Genomic DNA, 14291 nt, shown 5'->3' with positions numbered 1-14291 from the left:
CAAGCAATAATATGCATTTTACAAATTGTTACAGAAATTAAGAGAAGAAATATATGAAAACATTCACTACAGGGGTGTAGACACATATAGGACTTTCATTTATTTTATGAGCCTAAAAGATATACCTAAGACACAGAGAGAACCAATAGTACAGCGATAATAGAGAAAACTGTAGTCATCCAATATAATCAGAACGACTCATCATCAATATCACTCTCCAAAAAGCCAAAGAGAGTCCTGTTATCCACAGTAGCTGATCCCAAGGAAGTTTCTCCATGTTTGTACTTGGACCAAAACGACTGATGATTTATGCCATTCAGTATTCCTATTTAAGTCTTTTGTGTATGTGAAATGTATTTCAGTTTGTTTTGAAGATTTATCATGATTATTAAGGAGGCATCTCACAGCCAGTGCACAGTACCTAATTTCAGGGAGCTGGGTCCTACAAGTTGCTTAATTCTATGAGCCTCAAAAGTTTAAATTTCCAAATCATGTGAGTAATATTTACCAATTATATTTCATAGAAACAGGATGAGGAATAAAAGTTTCCATTATTATATTTGAAAAGTGTTGAAAAATAATTATTAGTATATAAGGAAAGTAAGACTCTTTTGAAAACATTAGTACTATTGGAAAACTTGCCTTAGTTGTCTGTAACGATTTTAATGATGTTTTGAAGTCTTCACATATAATCTCATCTCACACTGCCCTCCTCTTGGATTAAGTAATCTTAAATAAGACAGATAAATTGCATTTAGGAAGACATCATTTAGATAATTTGATATCAAATAAACAGTAGTTAAGGAGTGTAAACCTAAATCTTCTTTTCTATCTCAAGTTCTCAAAACAGTTTCATAGAAAAGCTGAGATTTGAAGTTTTAATATTCTTACTTGAAATATTGCAGAAAAATGATGTTCTGTGCAAAGTTCTGGTTCCTGCAGGGGAAAAGGAAGAAAGTGTAGATGGAATAAATTTAGATGAATTACTGTACTCATGATGAATCTTGGTCTGGAGATAGTAACCGCAAAAGTTATTTGCCTTGTAGTGCACAGATATTTAAAGAGGTTTCTACCAAGTTTCAAGGACGTTGTCTTACAGCTGCTGATATCTCTCCCAGGAATTAATCTTTTTTTTTTTTTGTAGAAAAGCTTTATCTTAGAAGCAGATATTCTGGAGAGACACATTTGGGAAAATATTTTTTGAATGGGGAATTGTATTCCCAACCCTTTGAGCATAAGCACATGAGTTCGCTTTTTCCCTGTGACCTTGAGATGTTAGGAAACTGAATGCCATGTAAATACTAAGGGGGCATAAGTCCAACATGGAAGCCTCTGTTCCAATTCCTCCATTAACCCATGCCACCGAAGGAGTTTCTGTTTTCTCATCAATATTAAAGCTTTTCAGGAATCCCCCTACTAATTGAAATCTAGTGCAGTTAGATCATAAAATTAATGGCATCTGTTGTAAAGGACTTGACTCCAAAATCACTGTTTTTCACCACCATCCTTGCTTTATTGAGATATATTTGACAAATAAAATTTGTGTATTTTTAAGATATACTATTCAATGTTTGACATGTATATACAGTGTAAAATCATCATCACAAGCAAGTTCACTAGCATGTCTATCACCTTACATAGTTCACCTCCTTATATTTTGGTAGTGAGAAACTTAGATCTATCTTCCCACATTTCTTCCCCCAAAGTTAAAGATACAGTCTTACAGTGATACATGCACTCCCATGTTTATAGCAGCACAATTATAACAGCTACATTTGAGAGGTAGCTTATATATATATCAATAGATAAAGAGTGGTATATATACACAACGCAGAAGTATTCAGCCAGCAATAACAAGGAATGAATTCGAGTGATAAGTAGGAAAGCCTGAACTTTCCAAGGCCCGGACAGCTATCTCACCTAGGGCTTGGATAATAACTTTTGGCTTCAACTTCAACATCACTTTCTCAAGAAAAGCTTCCTGTACACTTCTTTCCACCCTGATTGTGCAAACATACAGCACAGTGTCTTTTTAAAAATAGAGCTCACCACTGTCTTTTTGTTTTTAATAGTTGAATTTTTGTATCATGAGGGCATAGACTCTGTGCTTTGGTGGCAGGGTAATTTTTTTTCTTAAATTCTTTTATTGGTACATTTTAGGTATACAATACGTTTACATTTATCATTGGGTGCTTGTACCTGTACCTGATGTATCTTGGTTCTTATTTTTTCCCCATTACCTGTGCACCCTTCACCCCTCCACCCTTCCCTATTTACATAGACTTCATTTCCATTTGTTTTTCTTTTCTCATAATTTTTCTTTTCCATTCTTTCCTTTCCCCATCTTCTCCCAGCACCCCTACCCCTTTGCTGGAAACTGGATAAAGAAGATGTGGTTTTTCTATAAAACGGAGTACTACTCAACCATAAAGAATGAGGAACTAGAGACATTTATAGCTAAATGGATGCACATTGAGGCCATACTCTTAAGCCAAATAAATAGGACACATGTGCAAAACGGAATAGTTTCTCTAGTGTGAGAAACTGAAAGTGCAAATAAGGATTGAAAGGATTAATAACTAATAATTGATACTTTGAAATAGGAAAAGGCAGGCTAATTAAAAAAATTTAAATATTTGTTCTTCCCCCTGCTGATTTTTGATATTGGCAAATTAATTAAACTTACGGTGTCTCAGTCTGTGAAATGGGATGAATAGTTACTATCACCAAGGACACTGCATGTAATGTGTTTAATATGGAACTTGGCATAGAGTATTGTACAGTTGCTGTCATTGTTATTATTGAACAACTCAACACCCACTGCGTTTTAGATGATTAAAGAAACTTCGTTATAAAAAGAGATAAATCATTCAGTTTCTGACTGTAGCCTAATAATTACTTTAGTCTTGTGGTTGAGTTCTCTTACTTATTTTTAGGTTCTTTATTTTCTGAAACTTTTATCTGTACATGTTTGTAGCACATCACTCCCTTTCCTCGCGTGGAGCCGGCACTCGTACATAACACGTTTCAGTTCCTTTCTCATCCACTTCCGCTCCCCTTCTCCCCCTCCCTCCACCTCGTGGAAAAGATCTACCTCCCTACTTCTGATTATGTCTTTATTCTCCTATTTATTTGTATCTTGGGTTTCTCATACAAAGAACTAACTCTCATAGAGAAGGTTACTCATCAGCAGAGACACAGTAGGAGGATGAGATAAGTCTTTGACGTTTTGGCAAAGGTTACTGAAACTGACTGCTCTCTCTGTGAGTAAATAGTGCAGAGGGAAGTCGCACATTTGCATAAACCTTGGGTATTTATTTGTGAGCACTGAGGGAACTGAGAAGGTGAGGCTGGAAGGGTTTCTGGGCAGAGCTGATCTCAAAGGCAGTGCCTCTTCCAGACGTGCTCTGGAGCTGGACCCTGGCGTCTCCGGAAGTTTTGGGAGAAAGAAGCCTGAGTTCCAAGGAAGAAAACATGTGGCTGCACCATGGGCATCAATGGGAGAAGAAAACTGAAAAATAAAACCCAACGAAGCAACCAACTAAACAAAAAACAAGCCCTGGAAGAATTGGTTTCAGAAAATTTCTCACCCAGGGAACCTTTTATGAACTGCTGATATTTGGTAGCCAGATTTGCTGTACAGATGGCTGCTTTGTTCTAGGCCTTCTATTGGCCCAATTCCTATGTTAAAGTTATGAAAACTGAGTCCCATGGAAGGGAAATGGGCTGTTGCTGCTGAAGTCACCCCACTTTCTTTGAAATCCAAATTCTCTTTAAACATAAAGTTAATGCATGCACTCCTGGGGGAGTTTATTATCAGAATGCGTGCAGGACAGAGTGAGGCTTCCTGAACATGTCGGGCCAGGTGAGCATGGGCGAGTAACAGAAGCACAGTTTTCTTCCTTTTCTGTTATTTACTTCAGGGTTTTGTTTTCTGGAAAACATTGATCTTTCTCCCCTCCCTCCCTCCCTCCCTCTCTTCCTTTCTTCCTTTCTTTCTTCCTTTTCTTTCTCCATCCTCTCCTCTCCTCTCCTCTCCCTCCCCTCTCCCTCTTTTTTTTTTTTTTACAGTGAACTGAGATGACCATTACACTGGTTGCACATGCTTTGTGCTACAGCGAATTCTGGCAGAGTCTATTTTAAGTATTGTTGAGTCTCCTAGGCACCAGGTGATGTGATAACTCTCAGTATTGAGTTGTACAAAATCGAACACTTGCTCTTTACTAGTTTTCATGAAAAGCAATCTGTGACCTTCATTTGCCAATATTTTTCTCTCATGTTCATACTAACGACTACAGCCAGCGAGTTTGATAAAAACTTTGCAACAATGCAAAAGGTTATAGCATTTTCTTAAAAGACTTCCTCACATTACACTAAGCCTGTCTTTCCCCCTTTTAAAAATTTATTTTCTTTGTTTCACTGCTTCCCTCTCCATGCCCTCTTCTGCTCTAGCTCCCACCCTCCTTTCTCTCCACTCCATCTTGCTGTTTTCTGGCCTCTTCCTCTCTCTCCATGGCCCCTTCTCCCACTTTCTTTAAATGTTGCTTTGTTTAAATGTTGTTCTAATGTTTCCCAGAGAGACAGACTCCACTAAGAGTTATTTGAATAGTGAAATGGGTTTAAGAGTCATGTTTGGAAGGAGTATCGTTTTCTTGTGTTGACATATAGCTTCAGCAAATGAATTAATAAAATAAAATGACAAAACTCCCATAAAACAAGAAAGCAAAATAAACAATAAATTGTTGTATTAAGAATGCATTTTCCTTCTTCCCCTCTTTCCTTTTCTTCTCTCTCTCTTTCTCCCTTTTAATCACATGATATCTATTTTGACATTTGTTCTTATCTCTCGTTTTCCTTATTTGATAGCTTAAGTGTCCATAGTTTTTGCCCTTTAGAGGTATTTAGAGAACACTGTTAAAATTTTCTTTAGTGACACTTTCATGAGGAGAGGCAAATTGTGTAACAATTGCAGAAAGCTGAAAATGACTTTTATCTTCACAACAGTTCCATAGGTATATTTCACTATATATAAACAAAGCACAGAGACATGGAATGACTTCATGAAATGAATTCATTCAAATTAGAAGAACAATTTGGATTTTTTCTTTGGTGAGTATGTCCATCCACTCTCAAGTAAACTACATGCATCTTTGTGTGTGTGTTGTGTGTATGCTGTGTATTTGGCCAGGTCATGGATTGGCTCATGAACCTTGGCAACAGTATTTTGCTTTTCTGATTTAAGCAATTACACATTTTCTTTTTCTTTTTGCTTCAGAAAATTGAAAACAAACCTGGAAGTTCTAAAGAACAAAATAAATACTCTTCAATTGTCATGTATAGAATATAAAACATAAAAGTTAAGCCAGGAGTCATGGTGTGCACCTGCAATCCCAGCACTTGGAAGGCTGAGGCAGAAGGATCACGAGGTTGAGGTCAGCCTGGGCTACCTCGTGAGCTGGAGGCCAGCCTGAAATACATAGTGAGACCTTGCCTCAAAAAAAGGAAAACATTAACGTGATCTTCTGCTTGTCTTCTTATTAACCTAGCAAAACACTAAAGCATCCAAAGGTACATTTATTCACCAAGTGAAAATCTTGTGGAGAATGGATATGCCTCTTTTTTTCCGATGATCATCTGTCCATAAACTAAACTGACAGAGAGAATGAATAATGTGACTGAGTTCATCCTTCTGGGTTTAACCCAAAATGTGGAGCTTCAGAAAACTTCCTTTGGCATGTTTTTCATTGTTTACCTGGTCACCTTGGTGGGTAACATGCTCATCGTGGTTACCATCAGCACCAGCAGGGCCCTAGGGTCCCCCATGTACCTCTTCCTGTCTTATTTATCCCTCATAGATGTTTGCTGCTCTTCATCCATGACTCCCAAGATGCTGGCTGACACCCTGTCTCTGAGAAAAACCATCTCTTTTAGTGGATGCATGACTCAGGTCTTTTCTGAGCATCTTTTTGGTGCTGCTGAAATTATCCTTCTCACAGTGATGGCCTATGACCGCTATGTGGCCATTTGTAGACCCCTGCATTACATGGTCATCATGAACCCACAAGTGTGCAGGCTCCTCGTGGGAGTTGCCTGGGCTGGAGGCTTTGTCCATGCAACCGTTCAGATCCTCTTCATAGCCTGACTGCCCTTCTGTGGCCCCAATGTCATTGACCATTTCATGTGCGACTTGTACCCTCTGTTGAAACTCGTCTGCAGGGACACCCACACCCTTGGTCTCTTTGTCACTGCCAACAGTGGCTTCATCTGCCTGTTGAACTTCCTCCTCTTGATGGTGTTCTACGTGATCATCCTGTGCACTCTGCAGTCTCACAGCTTGGAGAGACAGCAGAAAGCCCTCTCCACATGTGTCTCTCACATCACTGTGGTCATCTTATTCTTCGTACCCTGCATATTTGTTTATTTGTGCCCAGTGGCCACTTTCCCCACGGATAAAGCAGTGGCTGTGTTTTATACCATGATAATGCCTATGTTAAACCCTTTAATCTACACTCTCAGAAACGCTTAGGTGAAAAATGCTATGAAGAAACTCTGGGTCCAAATTTGACTTTGATGGAGAAACAATCACAAAAAAATTACTGTCCTTTGAATATTGCAGAGAAAAGCATATGATACCTAAGATTCCAGGCCAAGTAAAATGTACACATTAAAGTATGTTGTTGGCAGTAGACAGAGCCTTTAAGGAAAGGCTTCAGCACTAAATTCTTTGCCATTATAAAAAAATCCCATTCAGATCTATGCATTGATCTTATGGTGATCAAATTTTGGTGTATTGCCAGGATCAGTGTACGTTCTTCAGACTTAGCTCTAGAAACTTAATGCATCAGGACTGTTGTTTTCTAGGCATATCTGCATTTTAAATAAATTATCCAGATGCTTCTTAGTAAATGATCTATGCTTACATTTGGTTCAATAGTGTTACATATTATGCTTGTGTCCTCAGTCTATTAATGAATCACCCTACTGTACATTTCCTGGGACGATTTTTCACAGCAGAAAATATGAGAATTATGATTGTTGCATTTTTCATAAATCATGCAATGTACATACACTATATTTGCAATTACTCAAAAACATTCCAAGAAAACAGAAATGCACCTAATTTCTCTGTTCCTTCTGTGATGAGTAATGCTCCAAGCCAACGAGTGCTATAGGAAAGTTGGGTTTGGAGTGACTTTCAATTTGCTTGGTCATTTCTGTCCTGTCCTTTCTTGATTTTCTGATCTTCTTTGGCCTTATGCCTCCATCTCTGAGGCTGATATATTTATGGGTGTGATTTTCTCTTGACAAACCTGCTTAAGACTCTAAGAGTAACTTTACTATGAATCTAGGTCAATGCAGCAGGCAACTAGGATATGAACAGACATAAAATAAAGTTAGTTCAGAGGAGGTGGCACAGGGATATGCTCAAACTCTGGGTTCAGATTTCCTCTGTTTTTGGTGACTTGGCAAAGTTTTTAATCTCTTTCTTCCATGACCTTTTTTGTCTGTAATAATAGGAGTCATAGTATGTCTCTCATAAAGTTTTGGGCCATTTAAATGAGTTAAATGGTTATTAAAAGCATCAGGCACATAAATATTATAAAAGAGTTTTAAAGACCAAAACATCCATTGGTGCTACCCCAACTTTTGCCCTGTATTTCTTCTAGAACTAACAGGATCTTCATTATTTCTGTATGAAGACCACATGAACTTTTCCCTGGTCCCTGTGCCATTAGGGGTAATATACATCACTTTGTATGGTCAATCCTGTGTCATACAACTCTTTCATTGAAGTTTAGCAAAGGACCTTATCGACTTTTAGAGTGTTTATTTGGGCCCTGGGAATCCCATTAGAGTTTTGGAAGATGTGGAAAGATTCAGGAAATGAGGTCAATAGAGCTAGTGTTCAGTTGTATCTCTCCAGTTTACATAACATTGTACGCATTTCACAATATCTCAGAATCTGAGTTCCTATGTACAATGAAAATGTAGTATACATTTCATAAGGCTATTTAATCTAGGTGGATAAGACATTGTGTGCAAAATATACAGGATTACGCTTGTCACTGAGTGGATGCATAATAAACTTCACAGTCTTTACAACCTATCTCTCTTCTTCACCAGTGTCTCATTTCTGTTTGACTCTTTAAAAGAAACACAATTTACTTTTACATTATTTACCATTCAACTTCATGTAGATATTATCTTAGGAGGGCATGAAGAGTTTTCTGAATTCTGAGAGTAAATCCTCCCACATTAATGCAGTATGGATAAGATTAACTCTGAACAATTAACCATAAAATCTGAGCATCTCCCAGATGAAAATCAGGTTAAGCAAGGCCTCAAAATATAATGGAGGTCAAATGTTTGAGACTCCACATATGAGTGAGATCATGGGATAGTTCTCATTCTGTTCCAGGCTTGTTTCAGTAAACACACTGATTTTCAAATCCATTCATGTTGTTGAAAGCAACAGGATTTCATTCTTCTTTATGCCGGAGTAGTACTCCATTGTGTGTATATACAACGTTTTCTTTATCCATTCATCCATCGATAGACACCAAGGCTTGTTCCATATCTTAGCTTTTGTGAGTTTTGTGACAATAAGCATTAGTATGTGGGTCTCTTTAATTCCTTTGTGTATGTGACTGTTAATCCTGTTATGCCAACTTCTTTGCATTAAGAAATGCCTAGCAGAGTAGTAGAGCTTGCTCTTTAGTGTGTTTGGGTGAGTCCTGGATGTGTGGCCTCTGGTACTCTATGCTGTACCTTGTCTGCTCCTCTCCCTACATGCTTCCTGGCCTCCATGAATTAAGCAGCTTGGCTCCACCAAACCCTTCTGCATGTTGTTCCTGTCTTGGAATCATGAACAAGAATCCTTCCAAAACATAAGCTAAATTAGTTGAACAGAAAATTTTCAATAATTTATTTTTAATTTTTTTAATTTTCAAGAATTTAAAATGACCAATGAGTATATGAAATAAATATGGTCAACCTCTTTATTCATTAGGGAAATGAAAATCAAAACACATCTGAGTTTCCATCTTCCTGCAGTCAGAATGGCTATCATCAGGAATACTAAAAACAATGCTCGTGAGGATGCAGAAAAACAGAAACTTCTACGCTGTTGGTGGGAATGCAAATTAGTACAGCTACTATGGAAATCAGTAGGGAGATTCCTCAGAAAATGAGAAAGAGAACCACCATATGACTCTGAACAATTTTCTTGGTAGCATTTGCACTGTCTATTTATCTGGATTCCATTTTTGTCTCTTTCTCCCAACCAGGGTTCAAATTCTGTCAACGTGGAGGCATTGGGTAATTTTTCATGACTGCTTTTGCAGACTCTGGAATAGACTTGGCACAGAGTGAATGCTGAATAAATAGTTACTGAATAAATTCCCTCCCTTCCCACTCTAAACCCTAAGTGCATGTTTAAGAGGGGCCCTTGCTCACTGGAATGTTTCTGAAATGGATGAGTCTGCATTCTCAGTGACACATTGAAATGGAAACCTTTGGCTCAGTTTAGTAGAACAGCCAGTGTCCTTAGCTGATGGCACCAAATTGCCTGTAACTTGAAGGGGTTTAGTAGGTGCAGTTATGTAGCCTAAGGAAACCGCAGCAGAGTTAAATCACAGAACTTCTGGGAGTAACTTGCAGAAGCACATGTGTCACACAGCGATGCCAGAGGAGGTGCAGCCGGGTTCCTGCTTCTCTGACCTCAGAGACACTCGGACTCAGAGGACACAGGCAGAATCCAACCTCAGACAGCCATTCTTCCCTCACCGCCTTGCACGGATGTTCCTGGTTGGCAGAATGCAATCCCAGGAGTGCACCCAAGTGGCTTTTGTGTCAGTGAGTGGACCCATAGGTTGGAAATGAATGGTTCAAGGTGCAAACTGGAGAGGTCTTGGGTGGCCACACACTCCTGGTTGTGACTGCAGCTGGAGATGACGTCTCAAAATAGATTTTATTTATCCCATCAAGAATTATTTCTACATAAATGTTGGATGCCACGTTTCTGATCAACACATAGGAAATTAAAGCAAATACAAAGGACCACTAGAAAGCTGGACAGTAGGAAAAATATTGCTGCCACAGACAGTTATTCAAATATTTATTTAAGTTTCATGAAGTACTTGCGGTCCTATTAATTGTGGTGAGTTCTGAAGTAGAAACACAAATGATTAGAAGTTATCTTGCTTTTTGGGACCAACATAGCATAGCATATAATTTGATAATAACTCTTAAGTAGCTATTCTAACTTAAGATGTTTATTAGTAGGAGATTTCTTAAATTAAAAAAAATTTCTTTTATTTGTTGACTTTTAAATAGAATTTCTGTCTTTATTTTATAAAATTCAGGTAAAAACATGATGCTTCAATATACACAGAAGTGATTGCTACAGATAAGCCATTTAACACATCCACTACACAGTGGTCTTTTTCTTGGCTTTTGTGAGAAGGCTGAAAATCTACCTTCTTAGACAATTTCCAGTATCTCACACAGTATTTATGACTATAGCCTTTATGCTGCACTTTAGATCCCTCTATATATTTTCATGTACAATGGCAAATTTGTACCCTTCTACCTATCTCTCTCCAGTTTCCCCATCTTCTCCCCCCCCGCCTCTGCTAATCACTGTTATGTTCTGTTTCTCTGTGCTTTTTTGTTTGACTCTACACATGAGAGTGATGCCATATTTTTTCTTTTGGCCACTGGGTTGCTTAATTCAAGATAATGACCTTGAATTCAGATTTCCCCACATGATTGAAAATGGCAAGTAAGACTATATTCTGATTTTTTGTTTTCTTACCCAGAGCATCTCCAGATAATAGTGTGGAATTTGAAACAAAATGCATGCTTGTATTATCACCTTTCTGCCAATGGTACGAAGTACCTGACAGCCACAACTTAAGGGAGGAGAGATTTAGTTTGGCTCCCAGTTTCAATCCATGGTTGTCTGGCTTCAAGGCAGGAACATCATGGCAGAAGGGAGTGGCAGAGGAAAGCTGCTCAACTCACAGCATCTGGAGGCAGAGGGCAGAAGAGCTTGAGAGACAGAAGCCAGCGACAGATAGAGTACAAGGTGATGTCCCCTTGACCAACCCAGACACACCAGAAAGTGTGCTTTTCTAATCTCCTAGGTGACTCTCAAGGCAACCAGGTTGAAAATGAAGATTAACCACAATGCTGTTGAATTAAAAAATGAACAAATAGATAAATAACTGCACACTACAACCAAATAAATCTTTTAATTATATATTGAACCCCACACTAACATGCAGAAAAACTCGATTATTAGATAACAGGAAAAATAAGTTTTTTTCTGGAAAAATGGGGAAAGAAGTGATAAATTCATCTGTACTGGACCCAAATAATCGAGTGATTTTATTTTTGACTGCCAAATGTCTCATAATATTTCTGCAACAGAGTTTTCCCTCGTTGCATTTTTCCTGACCCTCGTTGTTTGATTGATCTAACTGGTATCATTACATGTTGATGTTCTTTTGAAATCTGTGGAAAACCTCAGTGAATTTAATTAAGCAGGAATCAGTCTTGGGCATGTTCCAGTTGTAGGTTGCCATGATTAATGTCATCACCGTGTATAAATTCTTCAGTGATGTTTGTTTCTATAAATTAGAAGATGATGTCTTCTTAGTAGCTAATATTTTAGAAGATGTTTATGAGGCTGGAAGAATAATCTAAAAAAGGCACAAGAATGCCTTCTCCAAATCTCAAGGACAACTATTCAGGTATGTCAAAATAAAGAAGACAGGCAAAAAATCTGTATGCTATCTATTCTTTATTGAAGCTATTAGAAAGAATTTAGAAACCTTTCCTTGTTAAAAGGCTAGTTGTCAATCCTTATTATGTAGAAATATAATTTGTTTTCATTGTTGTTGAGTTATCCTAATCTGGAAATTTTATTTTTTCTGTTTGCACCATGGAATTCCTTTGAAATCAATGTACAGTCAAAGTAATTATTTTCTGTAATATTTAGAAGACTGGAGAAAATGAACAGACATCACTGGATGACTTCAAGTATACCCTCAAGGAGTGACATGGCCTTTTTCCTTCTGTGTGTATATGAGATGGGAGAGGGATTCCCAGCTATGAGTGAGGTAATAAAAACGCCTTCTTTCAAAATTGTAAACAGGCTTTCATGCTTGGCAGAAGATACTGGGTTTTGTTTTGTGTGAATTTTTCATTACATAGGACATTGTATCAATACAGTTTATAAGAATTAAAATATTGAGCAGATTGGTAGGAAGAAAGTTGCTGGTCAGGTTGCACATGATCTCTTTCATGAATCTGTTTTCTAAAATTTAAACATGACCTCTGCAGGCATGTTATGCTCTCAAGAGTTATGTCTCCATCTGGAAAAGGAGAAGGCTCTGGTCTAAAGGTAATTCCTCAGTCAGCCCTGAGACTTCTGTTCTCTGATGCATGACCCCTGGTGCAGACCCTGAGCTGGAGTGAGTTATAATCACTTGGTTCAATAATTAAATAAATGAGTGAACACACAATGCCTCTTTGTGTAGTGTGTGGCATTATTTTAGAGGTTGGGATATCTGGTCACGGTCTCTGTAATAAGCATCTGTAAAAGAAAAATGGAACTAAGGAGATGGAAATGCATGTTGGATATTTGAGGGGTCACAAAAAGGTTTCAGTATTCAAAGATGCAGCATTGCAAGAGATGAATTTGGGCAGACCTGCTTGCATTCTGGCTATATATGGTCTTCTATGCCAATCAGAAAGAATGAATGTTACTGAGCATGGGGTAAGAATCTCCTGTAAGGAGCAAGGGACAGTGGCACTGCCTGCCTTGCAAGCATAAGGTCCTGAGTTCGATCCCAGGTACCAGAAAATAAAAACGGCAAGGGACTGGAATGATCAAATAAGATTCAAAAGGGTCATTTTTGCTGCTTCAGGAAAATAGTTTGTTGGAAGCCAAAATGTATATAGATTCCGCAGGAACAACTGCGGTGGACCGGGGATGTAGCAATATAGTGAGAATGATCAGAGTTGCAGTATGATTCACAGCGAGGGAGCAGGACTGAAGAAATGTATGAATAAGTGGCAGAAGGGGAATAAAGGAGTGAGGGGCACAGTAAGAACCCGGCCTGAAAAATAACAGGGAAGGAGGGATAATTTTATTAAACAGAGAAAACCTAGGAAGGAATAGATTTACTGTGAAAAACTAGTTTACATTTGTGAATACCAAATTAATCTCTAATTAAGTGGAGAATCAGGGGGTAAATAGCGGTGAACACACAAAATTCAGACTGCTTGGAGCATTTGAGACTGTGATAATATGTGACATACATCATGTCACGTGTCACTATGGTTTTACTGTGTTCCTCTTCTCCTGTTCAAAGTTATATGTTGAGGTCCTCACTTCCAGTACTTCAGAAGGTGACCTTACTTGAAGTTTGGGTTCTTGCAGAGGTAATCAAGTTAAAAGGCTGTGAAGGTGGTCCCAGTCTGATGACTGCTATGATGGACGTCCTTTTTAGAAGGGGACATTCGGACCAGGGCCCTTCTTCTAAGTTGTTCTTCCCCAAATCAAGTAGAGAGGCCAGGAACAACTCTGTCCCTTGTAGTCTTCTGGAGGAAGCTGCACTGTTGGTGCCTTGATTTTGAATTTCTGAGACATTAAATTCCTGTTGTTTAAAACACCCTGTTTGTGCTATTTGTTACAGCAAAAGAATACAGCTTTTGTTACTGGGAAGCAGGGTGTTGCTAAGTTTAGTATCTAGAAATGTGGACGTAGTTCTGGGACTGAGTAATGTGTAAATTCAGGAAGGGTTGGGGGATGCCTGGTAAAAAGAGCTTAAATTGCCTTGAGGAAAGAGGCCTTTGATAGAAATAATGGCTGTTCAAAGGTAATTCAGCTTAGGGCTTGTAAAGAAAGATGAAAGGTGTAGAAAAGGCAACTACTGCCTTAGAGACTACTTATCATGAATAGAATGTGGCTAAAAAATGAATGTTAACATTCTTGTGGCTGTGGTTTCAAATGGAAATGAGAAACATGTTACTGGAAAATGGAAGAAAGACAATCATTGTTTAGAGAAGAAGCATTAGCAATTAATATAATGGGTTTTGGTCTATACATATGGTCTTACATTCATAATATATTCTAGCACTAATGAATATATATAAATTGCTTTATGCATGTCTTCAGTGTTATTCCTTTGTGACTTTATATGTGGTGCATTTTGCATGGAATTCCCTTCTATTCTCTGTTGTTCTCTTATTTCTCCTTTAAACTCTTTTAAAGCATCCCT

General features: G+C 38.2%; 1 pseudogene; it reads left to right on the top strand.

The window, feature by feature from the left end:
- The first annotated feature begins 5662 nt into the window (after positions 1–5662).
- LOC101724906 (olfactory receptor 4C12-like) lies at positions 5663–13040 on the top strand (annotated as a pseudogene).
- Positions 13041–14291: the final 1251 nt, after the last annotated feature.

The sequence above is a fragment of the Heterocephalus glaber genome, unplaced genomic scaffold (assembly GCF_053883595.1).
Source record: "Heterocephalus glaber isolate CG9 unplaced genomic scaffold, H.glaber_assembly_v1.0 deba00000592, whole genome shotgun sequence".
Lineage (NCBI taxonomy): Eukaryota > Metazoa > Chordata > Mammalia > Rodentia > Bathyergidae > Heterocephalus > Heterocephalus glaber.
This window is presented reverse-complemented; position numbering and strand designations above follow the sequence as displayed.